Source organism: Meleagris gallopavo, chromosome 3 (assembly GCF_000146605.3).
Source record: "Meleagris gallopavo isolate NT-WF06-2002-E0010 breed Aviagen turkey brand Nicholas breeding stock chromosome 3, Turkey_5.1, whole genome shotgun sequence".
NCBI classification, from domain to species: Eukaryota; Metazoa; Chordata; class Aves; order Galliformes; family Phasianidae; genus Meleagris; species Meleagris gallopavo.
The window spans coordinates 72,881,998-72,899,479 of NC_015013.2; the positions used below are offsets into that span (position 1 = coordinate 72,881,998).

At 35.8% G+C, this 17,482-nt stretch overlaps 1 protein-coding gene across 7 annotated transcripts in view; it reads left to right on the plus strand.

The window, feature by feature from the left end:
* Window positions 1-17,482, plus strand: part of VPS13B (vacuolar protein sorting 13 homolog B) — a 416,489-nt gene that overhangs the window by 145,994 nt on the left and 253,013 nt on the right. The gene's annotated exons all lie outside the window — the stretch shown is intronic.

Genomic DNA, 17,482 nt, shown 5'->3' on the forward strand with positions numbered 1-17,482 from the left:
TTTTCGAAGTGGGAAAATAATAAAGATTCAGTAAATAAGAACACTTTCACTGGAAGAATGGAGAAGGTATGAAGTCTGATGGAACATTCAAGTGTCTGGCTTAGCATTAGTGGAGTGCAAGTGTTGAATCATCACCTCTGGATAATACTTTTCTGTTCTGTGTTTGCCCATGTTGTAGAGGGTAATTCTGTTCAGCCATAATTATCTTTTAAATAAACTAGACCTTTTGTCCTCATTGGCATTTGCAATAATTATATATGCAGTATTTTTGATATTTAATTATAGAATCACAGAATATTTTGGGTTGTAAGAGATCTTAAAGATCATCCAGTTCCAAACCCTTGATAGCAGCCAGACTGCCACGGTTGTCTATTCAATGGAAATAAATTCATGAAAGGAGACTTTCATGAATGAGTTCTCCCTTTTATTTTGAGCTTTATAATTTTGTTCCCATTGTGTTAAGAAGAAAGGAAATCCACTACTGAGGAAACCTTCTTTCAAGGTTGTGAACTAAAAATTCATAGAAGAAAATGTAAGATGTTTAATGTGTCGTTATAGTTTTCAAAATGTATTTTAGCCCAAGTACTGTTCAGTCATTAAAATTATAGCGAAGAAGTTTTAGTACATATTTAATAATAGACTCATTAATAAAGAATAAGATTAAAATTAATCTATTGGATTAAAGTAGTGTTTTGAAACCAACTTTTGGAGAACTTGGCAGACAAGAAATGCTCTTCATTATAACTGAACTTAGTAAAAACAGATCTGTGTAGTTGAAAATGCATGTATCAGTCTTGTAAGTAGTTGCATGTATAAATTAATTAAATAAGACTTTAGTGCAGAGTGCAATTTCTTGATTACATTTTTTAATTTAAAAATCAGGAAACTGGGCATATTTGTATTTCAGAGTTCTAGAGAACAATTGTGGTAATAACACTGTAATTTTCATAATACTTACTGTGTTCAGTTTTGTGGTTGTTTTTTTTTCTTTTTTACTCTTAACATAGCACAGAATGAGCTTGTGAAAGGGATGACTTAACACAACTGTTGATGTACTTTGAGTGAAACATCTTTATCAAGTTAATACAAGAAGCAGTCATGCCCTACTTGAATTACTCATTTATAATGGCTGAGCAGCAGCCTGGATGTGGACTTTGAAATCCTGGGAAAATAAGATGCATGCATGCATTCAAATGTCTGAAGTCTTTGCTGTGGAGCAGCTGTAAAATGTTGAAGTGAGATGTTGGCTACTAGCTGTTGTCTCTGCTTTTAGTCCGAAAGGAGATTCCATTATTTAATTGTTAGTCAAAATCAGTATTTTATTCACTGTATTCTCAGTTGGAGTCTTTCCATTTTATTGAGCTGCTTGAACGTTTAGAAGCTAGGATTCAGAATATTTTTCTTTTTGCACATACTTCAGGCACAAAATTTTTCAACTCAGTGTTATAATCTTATTTGTTCTGTTATGATGCTTGGTGAAGACTTTGCTCTAGCTTCTGTTACGCTTGTGATGAGGGATAGGTTTGTAAAATATCAAAATAAAGCAAGTATATCAGTAACAATTTCAAAAAATGCTACCTTCATGCTCACTAAGGACATCAGAGTGTCATAGCTGATAAAATATGTGCATTAAAAGTCAGTCTGTCTCCTTGCACTGTTGGGATGTTGCAGCTTGCACAATCTTTTGCAGATGACTACACTGAATTTCCATTGCCGGGTTCCTTGTCTTCACAGCTTGATACCATGTTTTCTTTGAAAAGACAGACATGTAGGAAATTAACTGTTCAACTTTAATTTTTCTTCAAATGCTTGAACAGTACTAAAGAGTATGCATCCCATTACACTTGAATGAGAGATTTTTGATCAGAAGTACCAGATGTTGTGTCTCAAATATCCTCATACTTCCCAAGTAAACTGTTCAGAGGCAATCAGGAATTTCTTTCACTGCAGGAATTGTAGGAGTTGCTGTGGCATGGGATGAGTGAGAGCAGGAATGCCCACTTCTGCTTGTTGTGTGCTTGTAAGGCCAGTGTAAACCTTTTTTGTGTGGTACTTTGGAGACTGACAGTTATGTCCATGTTGTATCTATCCCAGGATACTTGTTAAGATAATACCGACCACTTACCACAGCCAGTAAGTTTGTAGAAATGCTTATTTAAGGACCATTCAGAAATTGTCAAATCATCTTTGTATCTTTGTTTTCTTTTTCAGTCTTTTTTCCTGGAACACGGTGTCTCTAACAGGAAAACTTGTATTTTTTCACTGGAAAATTCTCTCTCAAAATCATGGTGGAATGAGTGGGTGCTTGTTATGTGATGGCAGCAGATTAGGCCCCAGATTTGAAGATTGTGCCTTCCTATTAATGCAAAAACCGCAAGGCAAGAACAATCCACCTGAAAGGTAGAAATATGGTGGTTAAAATCTTCATAAGAATTAGATCAAGGCATGAAAGTTAAAGGTACTGGAGGTATCTGAGGAAGGCAGCGTTGCCATTGTGCATAGTAAAATATTTTGTATTGCTCTTCTCCACTGAGGAGGAGTATTTGCAGAACGGATGTACTGAGTCTTATAACCTTGCCTGCAGCTTGGCTCTACTTTTAGCTGCAACAGTTGGTCACCTCTGCTCTAATTGCAGCAGCTCAGCTAGCTCTGACATGATTTCTGTGTATTGAGGTGTGAGTAGACTTGAGCAAGTGACTCCAGAACATTTTAAGAGCAGACAAATTACAAATTAAGGCACATTTGTATAAAAATAGCATGAGGTAATATTAAGGGAACAAAATGTTCTTCCATCATTTTCTGTGCGGTCCTACAGCAAAACACTTGCCAGTGAATGCTGTTATATTGAGAACTACTTGAAGTCAAGGACAGGCATCGGTAACATTTAAGTCTCTGCTTTGAGAAAATAGAGCAACTTCTGCATTCCCACCATGCATTCAGGTATGGGATGAGTTAAGTTCTGCCACTTCTGTCTAACACAGATTTCTCTTTATGTTCTTTTACCTTAATGCTCTTTCTAGGGGTGGCCACTGCCTTACTGTATAGCACCCAGCATGTAGGACTTACAGGCTCATGACTGCCAAATATCACTTGTCCTTTGTGGGCAGTCATCTGAGGTTCACACCTCACAGGACCATGATTCACTACGTCACTGAAGCCTTCCTGCTTCAAATTCTCGGGAAGGAAAACTAGCGTAACAAGATAAAATATTATGTTTAAATAATAAAAATGTGAATCTAACCTAGCTTTCACTCCTTTTTTTTTTTCCCCTGAGAATTTTTGAATATTTTCCTAAAAGAGTGAAAAAATCTTCCAACTTTACCATTCCGTTCTTCAAATGAAATACTGAATTAAGAATTTACAGTGGCAAGAGTTCATTTCTTTATGAGAGCTCAAAAAAGTAGGATTACCAAATTACTGAATAGCTCATAATTTTCCTAAATATTTTCATATTTTACTGTATCTGTATGTCTATGTGTGTGTATTAGTGTAAGGTGAGAAGGTAACTATTCTCGTTATATCTGAATAGGATGTTCTGAAAACAAATCTTCTGTGATTTGAAAGCTCTAAAAAAAATTGTTCTAATCTCCAGCATGTTGTTTGTCTGTAACACGTATCAGTGTTACATACGGAGAGAACATACAAATATTTTTTACTATAGATACTTTTGTTTCCCGGAGGATTGGTGGTTGAAAATGAGGAAAACCCTGTTCCTTTAGCAAGTCTCCACTTGTTTCTTCATACCCCAGGAAGAATGCCAGCAGAACACTTGGAGGTTTTGTTGTTGTTGTTTTTTTGTTTTTTTTTAGTAAATTCTAGCTAGTTTGTCAGTAATTGTGCAGTGTTGTCTTTAAAGAAGCTTAGACAAAGTCCTTCCTAAATGCAATGTGATATCTGGAAGAGTAGTTGATTGAGGGTTTTTTTAATGTTCTCCAGTATTTTTTCTTCCTGAGATCAGATAGTACTAAAATGCTTTATAACATGATAGTTTCTTCATAGATTTCAAGAATTTTTACTCAACTCCATCTGTCCTCAAACCATTACGAACGTACAACTCCTGCAACACTTTTAAAAGAAGCTTCTATGCCACTGTTTTGAGTTCCTGTGGCTTCCATATTACATTTTTGATGTGTCGTTATAAATTAAATTCTCTTTCAGCCAATTAGGCCGTTCCTGATTAAGACGTGTCATCCCACTAGAAACCCTGAAGGAAAGCACTGGAGCTTAAATTATGTTGAAGGTAGCTGACATCACTAGTGTTAGTGCATTACTTCAGGAGTAATGTTACACACACTAGAACAGTAGAAAGTGCCTTGCGTGTCAGTGTGCCAATACAAATAATATTCAGATTTTTTGAAGGCTTTTTAATGTGCTTCCTCTGCAAAGTGCAGTTTAATATTTAGTTACTGATAGTGTCCAGTGTTATTGTTATGCTTTAGATCAAAGAGAAGATAAAATAGTTTGAATTACAAAGTATTCAATAGCCTGAATTTTCTGCCAAAGGAATAACAAAAAATAGCAGACTGGAGTTCAAATTTATATGGTGAATAAGTTTGAGTAGTTTTCTGTGCCATTAGCGGAACAAATTAAACTTTCACTGGTTGAATGCATATACCTAAACAGTGTAGTGTGGGAGGATTATCAGCCAGTTACTCTTATTGGTTTATTGGCAGCAGAGCAGATTTAAACCAAATTTTCCCATGGTAGAGGTACTGTATCAGAGATCCCAGAAGTTTTCCGAAGAAATTTATGAAGTGGTATGAAAGTAAATTACTGAAGATCCATCAAAGCAAGTATGTTATTGACAATTTATTGACTTCATCCCTACTGCTAGTTAAAAGAGAAAAAAAAGGGGATTAGCATTCAGCCTACACTTTGAAAGCTGCGTGAGGTCTTCTGTACGATATTTCAGTTAAGCTGTAATTAATTAACTTAATTAAACAAATATTAGTAAAAGAGTAAAAGCACATTTATTCTGATGGATCTATAAAAATAGTCATAAGATCAATGTAAATAAGTAAGGGAAAGTGTGAATCTGGGACTGGTTAGGGCAGAGCGTAATGCTGGTTGTCTTTGATCTGAGAAATGTAGTTCTTGCTCAAGCAAATCTCTCATTGACCTTGCTGACTAATTGCCTAAGAACTTCTGGGTCTTTACCCTTCAGGTTAAGGTCAAAAATATACTGCCATTTATTATACTGGACAATTTCTTGTGTCCAGGTTTAATGGTTTTAATTTAAACAGCATTGCAACTTGTTTTCATTGTTTATTATTTTACATATGTTGAATGTCTAAGCTAAGGATTACAGCCAAAAAAGTCTTTTATTCTTCCATCAACTTGCTGGTCTTGTCTAATTATTTAACTTCTCTGTATTTCAGCTCGTCAGTAAAATATATACTACTAACCATGCAAAATGCGATAGAAATTATCATAGACTATTTTCAGACTGTCACTTGGAAATCAGTGCATGAGGCATGGAATTTATATTGATAGTAGTTGAGAATATATAAAAATTTCAGAGCATACTGTAGGTTTTTTAGGAGAGAGGCATTTCATTCCTGTTAATATTATATAGAATAGGAGATCTTCTAAAGTGCTAAAAAAAAATCCGAAACGACGACAACAAAACAACAAAAAATCCAAAGTTCCTTTTCCCAGATTAATCTCACATAATTTAAATTTATAGGGTTATTTTCGTGTCAGTCTTGATTAAATTATGTAGATTTAGTGAGAGGAATATTTATCCTATTACAATTCCTGAAGTCTACACATGAACTCTTTCCTCTTCTGCCGTTTTCTGATGCCTGTGGACTTTTTCTGTTGCTTTGAATGGCTGCTAAATTACTATTCCCGCTTGTCTGCCAGGTAGGAGGGAAAGTGCATGACTTTAACTGAGAATTGAATTTCTTGGGAAAATATTCAGAACGGTGTGTCCACAATGGAAGCTATTACAGAAAAGTTTACTTCACTATCGGTTTTTTTGGTCAATTTACCCGTGAAAGCAGTCTCCTAGAAATCTGCTTAATCAGTAATACTGTTTTGAAAATAAACATTGTATAAGGATCTGTCCTTTTCTATTAACAACTCAAAACATTCTGAATAAATTTAAGTAATTTTTTCTTAGTCACCCATGATATGCTTTCCTTCTTTGATATGGTCAGTTTTACCTACTTTGTTCGTGACATTTCAACTTTGATCTCAGCTAATTGCCATTAAATTCACACCACTTACTGACTTGGCAAGACAGAACGAGTTAATGCTATTCATCATAATGAGACCAGTTACTTTATTCTGACCCCTCCAGGCACTTGCTTGTTTGCTTAACAGCAAAGTGATTTGAGCAGTTTTACATATGCTGCTCACACACTTTCCATATGAAAACTGATAACATTGCAGAATCCTGTGAGTGCAAGTATTTAAAAGTGTTTATTGCATAGTGCATAGGTATACGTGACGATATTTTTTCATGGTGTTTCATATACTACTTCTCTCTCATACCTGAGGTATTTAGAGCTTGTCCTTCAGTCATAGAAGGATTTTTGTCTGTCTGCTGCTACTTTGCATTTCAGCAAGTAGGTTGTTTGTGCCTAGTCAAGCTATTAATATGCATTCAAACAAAGCAAATGCAGGCTTGTTTCTAGGGTTATTTCCCTCCCCATATGCCAAAGAACATCTGATCTAGGGAAGAAACAAACCTCCAAAGAGTGGGGATTGCTGGCTGGCCATGCCTGGCTGCTGGTGTGTTAACTTTACCAGCATTATTGCTGTTAGGGAAGAATTCAAAAGTGTATTGAATCCTAATTTTACTTAATAAGTTGATTAATTGAAAATATTTTAAGAAGTATTAGAAATGTATTTAATTATTAAACATTACTAATGATAGTACATGTTTATAGAGAGAGAGAGAGTTATAAGCTTTTTTTTTCTCCAAATGCTGTGACCTTAGTTAATAATAAATTTTCTGCATTGAGAGAGGAATCTCTTGTTAGTATGATCATCTGTTTTCAGAAGAAATGTAAGGGAGAAGTAGATTAGAAAAATCAGTACACAGTTCTGTTTCAAGTAAGATGTAGAATTGTCGGTTGTTTTTTTTTTTTTTTCCCGAAATCTTAGAATTGTTTTTTTCCAATTTGACCCGACCAGAATTCTTTATCTGTTATTCTGTTCTTTGGAGGGGTGGTTTTTGTTGTTATTGTTAGGGGTTTTTTTTTTTGGTCTTCTACTATTACCATGTAGTGTTTTTCATTGTCTGTAAAATTTATTTTACTGGAATATTTTTTGCATATTAATCTGCCTGGACTATTAAATGAACTTTTACATCACTGCATGGCAACAACTGTGTGCTGCAGAGTTTTATGCATATATATATATATAACTAAGACAATTTCATTATCTTTAGTTTTTCATGCCCAATATATTTAATGAACAGTGACATAGCAAACAAATGTAATACTTTATGAATGTAAGCTTAAAGGATAAACTGGAATTTGCAGTATGGCCCAGCAACAGGCATTGGACAGGAATTGGATAATATTTCTAAAGAGGTTCTGAGAGGCCATGGTGCGATGAACTCCATCCATACACAGTGTTATCACTCTTCATTTTTTAGTCAGTAATTTGTTTCTACCACTGTTTTGTTGGTTAGTAACGCGTCCTTAAAATCAGTTCTACAAGGAGCAGTTCCTCATGTCATCATTGTTTAAATAGCTTCACCTCACAGCAGATTGTGTGTTAAGGGTATTTGCTGGAAAACAAAGCAGAAAACAGGTGCCAGAAGCACTGCAGCCATCTATGGGAGTAGAAACCTCCCTCAAACTGATGGGCTCTTCCTTCTTGCATTCCATACTAATAATAACTAATAATGCTCAAAACAGATCTGTCAGGTGGATCTTCTGGAAACTCTTCTATGAGAACATTATTAGTGCCCTCACAATTAATGGTGTCAAACTACTGTGCAGATGCCTTATATGTTCACGATTGTTTTGAGTCTTTGCCTCTGTCTCCTTTTAGCGTGATACAGATTTTTGTTTGTTTTTGTGATTCAGTTTTCTCATATGGCTCAATAGTGTTCAGGAAGTGAGATTTAAAGAAAAGACTGTTTCTTGTTTTAGTCTTTGAATTGTTTCTCCAGAAAAGTGAAATGTCATGTAAGAGAGTTAAATATGGTAAAAACTGAAAGAAACTGTCCAAGCTACGATCACTGGACCACCCAGGTCCCAGACCACCCAAGGGACCAACAACAAGCAGTCGCCTGAAGAGGTGGCCTTTCACCAGAGGTCAAACAAGTTGTATTGCACATCTTGGAAATATTCTGTAATGATTTCTGAAAGTAGTTGGCTGCCTACTGGAGGCGATCCTTACTGTAAGTTCCCACTGCGCTAGCAGTGTCCCTGCAGAAGTTGTTTTCCTTATTTCCTTGTGACCTTAGCCTTACAGTTGGTTCTTTTTTAGGTCAAAAGTAAAATTAGTAGATTAGCAATGGGCTGCTGTTGAGCAGAGATATTAAAGTATTACAGAGTTTGTCTAGTGCCATGTGTGAATGGGAGATATTTGATCAAGGCCACTTTTAGGATTTGCAGTAAGAATCAGATCAGAAGTATCATAAATAATTCTCACTTGAACTGCCTTAAGTGTGCTTCTAGTTGTAGGAAATGGTGCAATATGAAACTAGCTAATTCAGCACTAGAATTGCTGAGCCCCTGAAGTTAACTAGTATTTGGAAAATGTTAACAAAAAAAGTTACAAAATTCTTTATTTGGAAATTATTGCAAGTCACAGCTATTGTCCTTAAAGTTACAATAAAATTATATGAAGAATGAAAATATTTTCCATAATTAAAAATAGATAATGCTGGGAAATTGCCTTGAATTGAAGTGTTTCCTCTGGCAGCTGTCATTCCGAGGTGCTTTGCCATTTAGTTCTTTTTTTTTATTTGTTAGATGACCTGTAAGACATGCAATTTAATACCTTAAAAGGCACCTACAGTGCTTTTGTAGCAATTGTGATATGGAAGAAATAACTTTAAAAACTTAAAACAAAATACCTTTAGATATTTTTGGGGGGTTTGGAATTTCTTCATCATGTTCCAGTTAAATCTTTTATTTCTATAACCTTTTATTTAGGGTAGCTAGAGAAAGTATTTAAAAGTAAATGATAGCATATTATGTAAAACATCATGAAATCCTATTGCTTTTTCTTTACCCTTACTTCTTTCATTTAATATCTCATTTTCTGATTTAATTTCCAATCCTTTAAAAAGAAAAGGAAATGTGGCATCTAATTTTCTCTTATTTTGCAAGCTGGATCGTGTACTAGCTAATTAATTAGTTTGTCATCTCTAGAGAAGTGAAAGTGATTGTGTAGTTCATTTGCATGGCGTTATATTAAGTCACTTTTATTCAGTCTGAAATGTCTACAAGCGTTCCTATGTCCTTGTTGAAGGATACACATAATTTCTTCGCAACGTAAGAGGGAAGTGTTGAGAGAACTTCATAAAAGACATGTAAGGACCAGGTGGGCTTCTGGAGCAACATGATACAGGCATAGCAGGTCAGATGATGGTGGCGTTGTGAAGGGAAACTGTGTAAAAGCCTGAATATTGTGGATATAGGTGTATATGCTACTTTTGATCTGAACATTAGTACTAGTTTAATTATAACTTAATTAGAATTAATATTATACATAATTTTTACAATACTACTTTATCAATTTAACGTTCAGTACTTGTGAGGCATAGCCCAGGATCACACAGCCAGACTGTTTTTTGTTGTTGTGTGTTTGTTTGTTTTATTATATATGTATGTGGAATATAAAAATGTGCGGTTGAGTTGTCTGCGTCATCAAATGCCTTGCAGTTACCAGTGCAATAAATAATTCTAATTCACAAATGCTCACAAAACAGCCAGTTCAAATGTCCTCGCTGGCATTAAGCCTTCCCTTTTTACCTAAAAACTTAGGTTAAAAAGTACCCTCAAAAAAGTTCTTGATGTAAGATGGTAGAGCTATACTAATTATATTAACTTCTTGCATAAAGAATGATATGATGGAATAGTATCGATGATGAAATTGGTCAGCATTATTTGTAGATATAAAGATATGTTGTTTATTTATTTTATTACCAACCTTTATAACTTCCCTCCTGATCCATAATTCTAGTAATTCATTTCAAATCCATGTAAACAGACTTCTGACGAACTGTTTTACTAAGGGGAAGTTTCTCGATAGGGCTTTGTCAACCTGACATTATGTGGTTTCGCCTCATAAAACTAGCAAAGGGCTCTCTGCATGGAATGTTAATGGGGTGAAGTAATGAATGCAGGATGGGATGTAAGATTCGAGCATGCATGAAGTCCTTACTTGGGGCTTTTGCAGGAGATCCTTGCAGACAGTAGCTAAGAGATAAAAGCAGTGGGATTTTTTTTCAAGTTAACGGTTGGATCTCTTTGCTGGAAAATGGGCTTTGAAGTTTAGCGATGGTTCAAATGTAAAAAGTAATTAAAAATGAAACTACATATGTACGTTTCTTCTTATTTGATCTTGTTGAAAAGACTAGTTGAGAGTCATTCTTTCTCTCCTAATTTTAAAACAAATCTTAAAACTGCTCCTATCTCAAAGTGTTCTTATAGGTGGCGTTCTTTTTTAGATGCATAGTTATGCATTAAAGTAACTTCTTCTATTAAGATGTAGAAGGTTGATTGCACCATACCTTTACCTTTTTCCTACTACTTTGGGGAAACATTCAACTAAACTAATTCAAATCCCTGAACTCCATAACTGCTTTTGTGGGGAAAATACATTCAATACTTCCCTTTGTTGTTCCCAGGGAAGTGAGCAGTGAATTGGCATGACCTATCTTGAGTTAGCCATGAAGAAGAAACGTAAGGGTGGGATGCATCTTGTTCTGTGAAAGTGATGTTTATCAGCCAGGGCCAGATCAGGTCTGGTGATGCAGGTATGTGTGTTCCTATCTTAGGATAAAAAACACCTGTAACTGTGAGATGGAGGATTTTGGTCAGATTCCCTCCTTAATGACTCTGACTTCATCTGCTCATTGCTGTTCCAGGACAACATCGGCTAGCTTGGAGAGCTTTGTGCTCTCCTTGTGACAGTACTTGATGCAAGATGGTGAGAATAGATCAGTATTGTGATTTTGTTTGTCGGAAACACAGCCAAGGAATTGCGTTAGAATAAGGTTTCTTATATAACATGAGAAGTGCTAACACTACAGAGAATTTTTTTTTTTTTTGTAAAAATTAAGGGTTCAGATTAAAAAAGAAAAAGAGAACAGTGGGACTGTAATAAACTAAAATTTTGGAATATTGTCTATTAGATAATTAAAAAATAGATAAACTTAGCTGTCTGATAGCAAATGGAGGCAAGGAGCAGACTTGGACAAGCTCCAAAGGGGAGATACAGGAAAGAAGGAGACAGACTCTTCGCTGTGGTGATAGAAAGAGGGGAAATGGCTTCAAGCTCAAAGAGGGTAGATTTAGGTTAGATAAAAGGAAAAAATATTTTATAGCGAGGATGGAGGCACTAGAGCAGGTTGCCCAAAGATGTGATTGATGGCCCATCCCTGGAGATTTTCAAGGTGAGGCTGTATCAGGCCCTGGGCAACCTGATCTAGCTGTGGTGTCCCTGTTCATTGCGGGGGAGTCAGACTAGATCACCTTCAGAGGTCCCTTCCAGCTCTAGGGATCCTATGATTTATATGATAAATGGGTTCATGGAAATTGCCTGTATTAAATCCTAAGTTGTCTCAGTTAAGACAGATAGATAGCTTAGCTAAGATAGCTAAGATAGATAAAGATAGTTTAGTAATCTGAAAATTTTGATAAGGACATAGAATTTTGAAGTTTTTCAGAAGCTAAGTTGTGATTCTATAACTGTTTAAACTCAGAGGTTAGTATTTTTAGTGATAGCAATGATAAGAATTTATGGAGGGCAATTGATATGTTCTCTATTGCTATAAATGTTAAAATCAGTTGTGGACTTTTTCAGAGAATATGTTCAAGTACACGTATGTATGATTGGAGGTTAATTCAATTGGGACTACTTCAAAGAAGTTCTACTGCCTCCATTGTAGTAGAATTAAGTGATAATATGGGTGGATCTGGGCTTATCACTATCTCTCACTTTATACATGGTAATGATAAGATTTCTGTAATACAGAGTATCTAGTAAGTTAATAAATGTAGAACCATTGCTTCTTTCCGGAAACTTATTTAAAGAACTATTAAAGTTACGCACTGTTTGCTCTTCCTCTTAAATTTTAGAAATAAAAAATACATGATGAAAAAGCTCAATGAAAATAATGTGCAACTTAATGCTAAGGATGTTTTTGGACATGGTGTTTGACATTTAATACAAGGAAGACATGTAATAGGTGGCAGTCTTGTAGGCATTAGAGTGTGTCCTCAGCGAAACGCAGTGAAGTGTCTCAACCCTCTTGGCCTTAGTTTCTGTCAGATTACTTCAAAAACTGCCTTTCTTTTTCCTATTTGACAGCAAAAAGCTTAGAAGCTGGGCTTAAAATACAGGCTAATATATTTCTTTTTTAAGAAACTGTTACATATGTTGTAGAGTGGAGTATGTATCACATAGCACTGATGACACCCAGCTGTATGGGTCTGTTTTGGATAGTGCCTTTGTTGGTATTGAATGAAAACACAGAATCTGGATGAGAGCAAGCTGTCTGAAAGCCAGATAAGGATGAGGTGATGGCAGTGGTTTGAGAGAAGCAGCTGGAGGAACCCTTCTAAAGGTCATGTTATTCTTTGGAGGAATTAATCCAGTCAGTGTTAATTCTTAGAGCACAAGAAGTATACTGATTATGTTTTCATTAAGTCCAATTTGGTTAGTCTTGCTTTTCCTTTTCCAAAAGAAGCTGAAGAGCTAACCAGAGGAATTTCTGATGCCACTTGGTAATCTAACAGAGCAGTATAGGCACAGAAACTCCGATGTGTGTGATGGCAACTCCAAGTGCTGTATACTTAGGTACGGGCTCATAAGGTAAAAATCATAGTGTTCTTTTTTTTTGTAGATTTTCAGATTTTTGTTTGTTTCCTGCTGATGTTTGTAAATAAGTTGCAAATATAAGCATTAATTCTCCATCATTTAAAGTTGGGAATGGATCTTTCATCAAGTATTCACTTGTATGTCATGATTATGAAATTTGGTGCACTGTACTCCTTAACCTCTGGTCAAGTTTTTTTTGAGAGTCTTAATTTGCAAGATCTTCCTGCTTTTTATTATCAAAGCACAATTTATCTGTATAATTTGCTTTTAATGTACTTTAAAGAGTAAAATGGTAGCTAGTTGCTCTTAAATGACGACTAAGAATGCATTAGGAAAATTTCAAGAACGTGTTTTGTCAGATTTTGATACAGTTACTCCGTTTGACTCTTCAGGAAAAGCAAATAATTATGATTACAGCTGAAAATGTTAGAGGGGCTGCTTCAAATTTATTTTAGAAAGAAAGGTATGTCTGTTGCTTGGATGATCAGAAAACATAAAACTAAAGTTGAATATGTTTTTTTTTTAATAAAAAAATCAGCATTATGAACTTGTTATTTCAAGACAGAAGCTTAGGATGTAAGATCCCACATGGATACAGTGCAAATGAACAGTTTTACTCCCATTTCACTACAGTGAAAGCAGTTTTGTTTTGTTCTGGTAGAACACATAAAGCTTCAGCTAATATGACTTTTTAAAGACTGCCAGGATTGGTGTTTTTGTCATCTGGTTTAAAACTGTGAGATGGAGCTTCTTGTTAGGGAAGAAACCTGAAAACAGAAGTCAGTGATAAATGCTTAATCAGTAGCCACATTTAAATCACTTGAGAGTGTGTGATATTAACTATTAAAAGCACTTTGTTGGCAAATCTTCAATGACTTATGGAAAAGTTTTCCCACACATGGAATTTTATAGGTGATCTGAATACCCTAATATTGCATCACTTGTGAAAAAGCATCGTGTACATCTGTTGCACTGGAAAAAAAAACACAAAAGTATTCATAATTCTTAATGCCTCTGCTCCATCCAGCAAATGTAGGGTTCTTAAATTCATAATCCCCATTGGCATCTCTGAATGTATTTGGCCCACACCAAAACCTTGAGGAGATTTTGGAAGTCTCACAGCTCATCACTCTTCTGAGCACTAGCAAATTTGGGGAATAAGCAGAGGGTCCCTACATACGTACTCAAAAGGCTTAGAAATGAGTTATTTCCTGAGAAACTAAAGATGATTCTTCAGCTGTTCATACCAAGAACATTTCTTTAATCCTTTTTAACTTTTCAACAGGCTTGTTTTATGCCAATACTAGTAAAGCTTATATTTGTTTGCTGAAAAGGTTATGAACTTAGTAAGATTTGGGGCCAGAAGAGAATATAGGAAGTCTCCTAATGATAGTGGGGGTTGGAAAGCTAGCCCAACAAAAGCCAGATTAGTCTGCATGTAATGCAAAAAAAAAACCCTCATGAAAAGTATGTTTCCAGTATTTTTCTTTTATCTCTCTACTGTGCTGTCTTCTTCTGCTCCTCTCAGCTCAGTGATTGCATTTTTACTTCATGAGCATCACATACCTTTTAAAATGAAAATAAATGCATTAGGAAATCTTAAAAAGAGAAGTTGGGAACTAGTGAGAAACTTGCAGAAATTCTGAAGTTGTATTGCTTCTTAAATGCAAAAAGCAAGCATAAACTTGAAATTAATCATCTGATTCCTTAGGCTTTGAGGGTTAGAATGGTTGTGACGAATGTTTTTTGTTCTGATTGATGTTTAAAAAATGTCTGAGTTATTTACACAGTTCTGGTCCAGAGCTTTATTTAGGAGCATGAATTTCTGGAGATTATTTGATGCTTAATCACATTACATTATAGGAGCAAAGTTATAATTCTACCATAAGTACTTAATCTTAGAATGTGGATTAAAATTGCTCAGTTAACTACATTTTATCGTTTTTGTGGAAGCTGAGAGCCCATAAAATTTATTTAGTTTCTTTGCTTTACTTTTTTTTCACACACTGCGAAAGGAAGGATTTAGGATCCTGAACTATAGAAATTTTTTGTTTCAGATTGTCAGAACTCAGGGACACTCCTAAAATACTTTGGATTTGATGAAATTTGAGTTACACCATAGACTTAAGGTACCAATTTGTATGTTCTTTTTTATCTTGTATTTATTGGAAGGAGCCTAAATGTCTCTTAAGATAAAGAGCACTTTCCTACCATAGTATCATAATTCACCTAGAAATAGTTGGATTCTTTAAAGCCCTTATCTCTTGATAGTAAGTGACTGATACTAAAAAGATCGGCTCACTGTTGGTTGGTTCCTTCTTCCTGGCTTATTCGTTTGATAACACAAATCAGTAATAACTCTACTTCATTAAAGTGTCAAAGACCCAGATCTGTCTTCGCCTGATAAAGAGCAGGCATTTGGACATTGAAGCTGTCACTATAGTCTCAGTGGATTATGCTGCTAATTTATAGATTTGTCTGAAGAGCAACTCTTCGGTGACAGCAGATTCCAGTGTTAACACCTTTTTAGCCCATTTTTCTTTTCCTTTGCTGCCCATTTATTGGTTTCCTCTATTTGTGAGGTCTGCAAGGAGAAAGTAATAGACTTTCTTTTGCAGTGTTGAGAAGTGTAACCAGTAGCTGTAGTGGTAGCATTAGGTTGATAAGTGCTTTAAATTACTGTCACATGAGTGTGCTTTTGTCATGATAATGAGACATTTTCCATACCTGGCCAAAAATGGATAGCAGTTGTACTCTTGCAAGCAGAACACTCGACATTATTGTCTTGACAGGTCTGCTTAGGAATTTTGAATGTATTTATTGGTGCAGTTGTTTAAAATGCTTGTGCTCTTAAAGGACTCTGCTGGAGAGATTCCTAAGCACAAATGGTGAAGAGAGAGATACTTTGAAAAAAGGAAGATACTTTAAAAAAGAGTCCAGTGGAGGACCACAAAGATGGACAAGATGGCCTGGAGCATCTCCCCTATGAAGAAAGGCTGAGTGAACTGGGTCTGTTTAGCCTAGGAAAAAGAAGACTGAGAGGGGACCTGATCCAGGTCTATAAATATCTAAGGTGTGGGGGGCAGAGTGGCAAGACCGGACTGTTTTCAGCAGTGTGTGGAGACAGGACGAGGGGAAACGGCCAGAAACTGCAGCATAGGAAGTTCTGCACAAATGTGTGCAAGAACTTCTTCACGGTGAGGGTGACGGAGCACTGGAACAGGCTGCCCAGGGAGGTTGTGGAGTCTCCTTCTCTGGAGATGAATATTCAAGACCTGCCTGGACGCCTACCTGTGCGACCTGGTGTAAGGAACCTGCTTTGGCAGGGGGGTTGGACTCGATGATCTCTGGAGGTCCCTTCCAACCCCTACAATTCTGTGATTCTGGAGTATTCTGAAAACAAGGAAAGATCTTTTGTAGTAGTTTTCCTGTAATAAGGAGAAATGTTTTAAATTTTTGAAAAATCTTGTGAATCCAGTAGCGAAGCTACTCTGTACTAATGAGTAGCATGCCCTGCTGTATGCAATTAAAGTTCCTGCAATACTAGGAAATGACAATACTAGCATGATTGTTTATATCCTCCTGATTACAAGAAGAGATACAAAAGCTGACTGCAGGATTGCAATAGGCTACTTCTGCTGACCGCATTTTTTATTGGAAAAGAATAGGGATGCTGAACACAACTTACTTCCTGGAAAATAGCTTTGATTTTTATGACTGAAAGTATAAACCCACACGGTGCTTCGTCTTAAGTACCAATGATGACAGATTCTTAATTATAATAGTGTTGGTCGAAAGCACTACTAAAACCTTTACAGTGTTTTCTCCCTTGCCATCTATAATTTTGTGGAATAGATCCCTGGCTGTATTTTATTGTTCTGAAAGTTAATTTACTGTGATAGAAATCTCAGTAATTGTTAATTTAGCATGTATTTGTAAACTCATATGTGTCTTTCAGTCAATAAATGTTTAATGAGATTGCAAACAGTGAATATTTCTTTTGTAGTATGGAAAATTGGATAATACATAAGGTGAAAGTGAGTGAGTTTTGTTGGTTGCTGATGAGATGCTCAAATGACAAAAGAGTCAGTTTACTTTGAAATGGTAAAAATTGGCCAGAATCTCAAGTATTTTTGTTTTCACTCATTTCTTTATTTTTCTTGCAATGTCTTTGTGCATTGCACTTTCCTATCTGTGTTGAAATTCATCCTTGGAAACTGTACTTCTGTGGGCCTCTCAGCATAGGAGATAGTAAAGGCATTTTAGGTTACCTCATCAGCCTTGCGGTCAGTGGAGTGAGGGGAGGTCAGCAAAGAGAGGAGGAATGTTTTTGAGCTTCCTCTTAGGTGTTTTCAAGCACTGATGTAACTTCTGGCCTTTCGTTTGGATATCTGTGTTTTCTGCTGAATACTAATGAACCTGGTGCATGTAACCGTAGTGTATATTCCAGGCATATGGGTAAAGC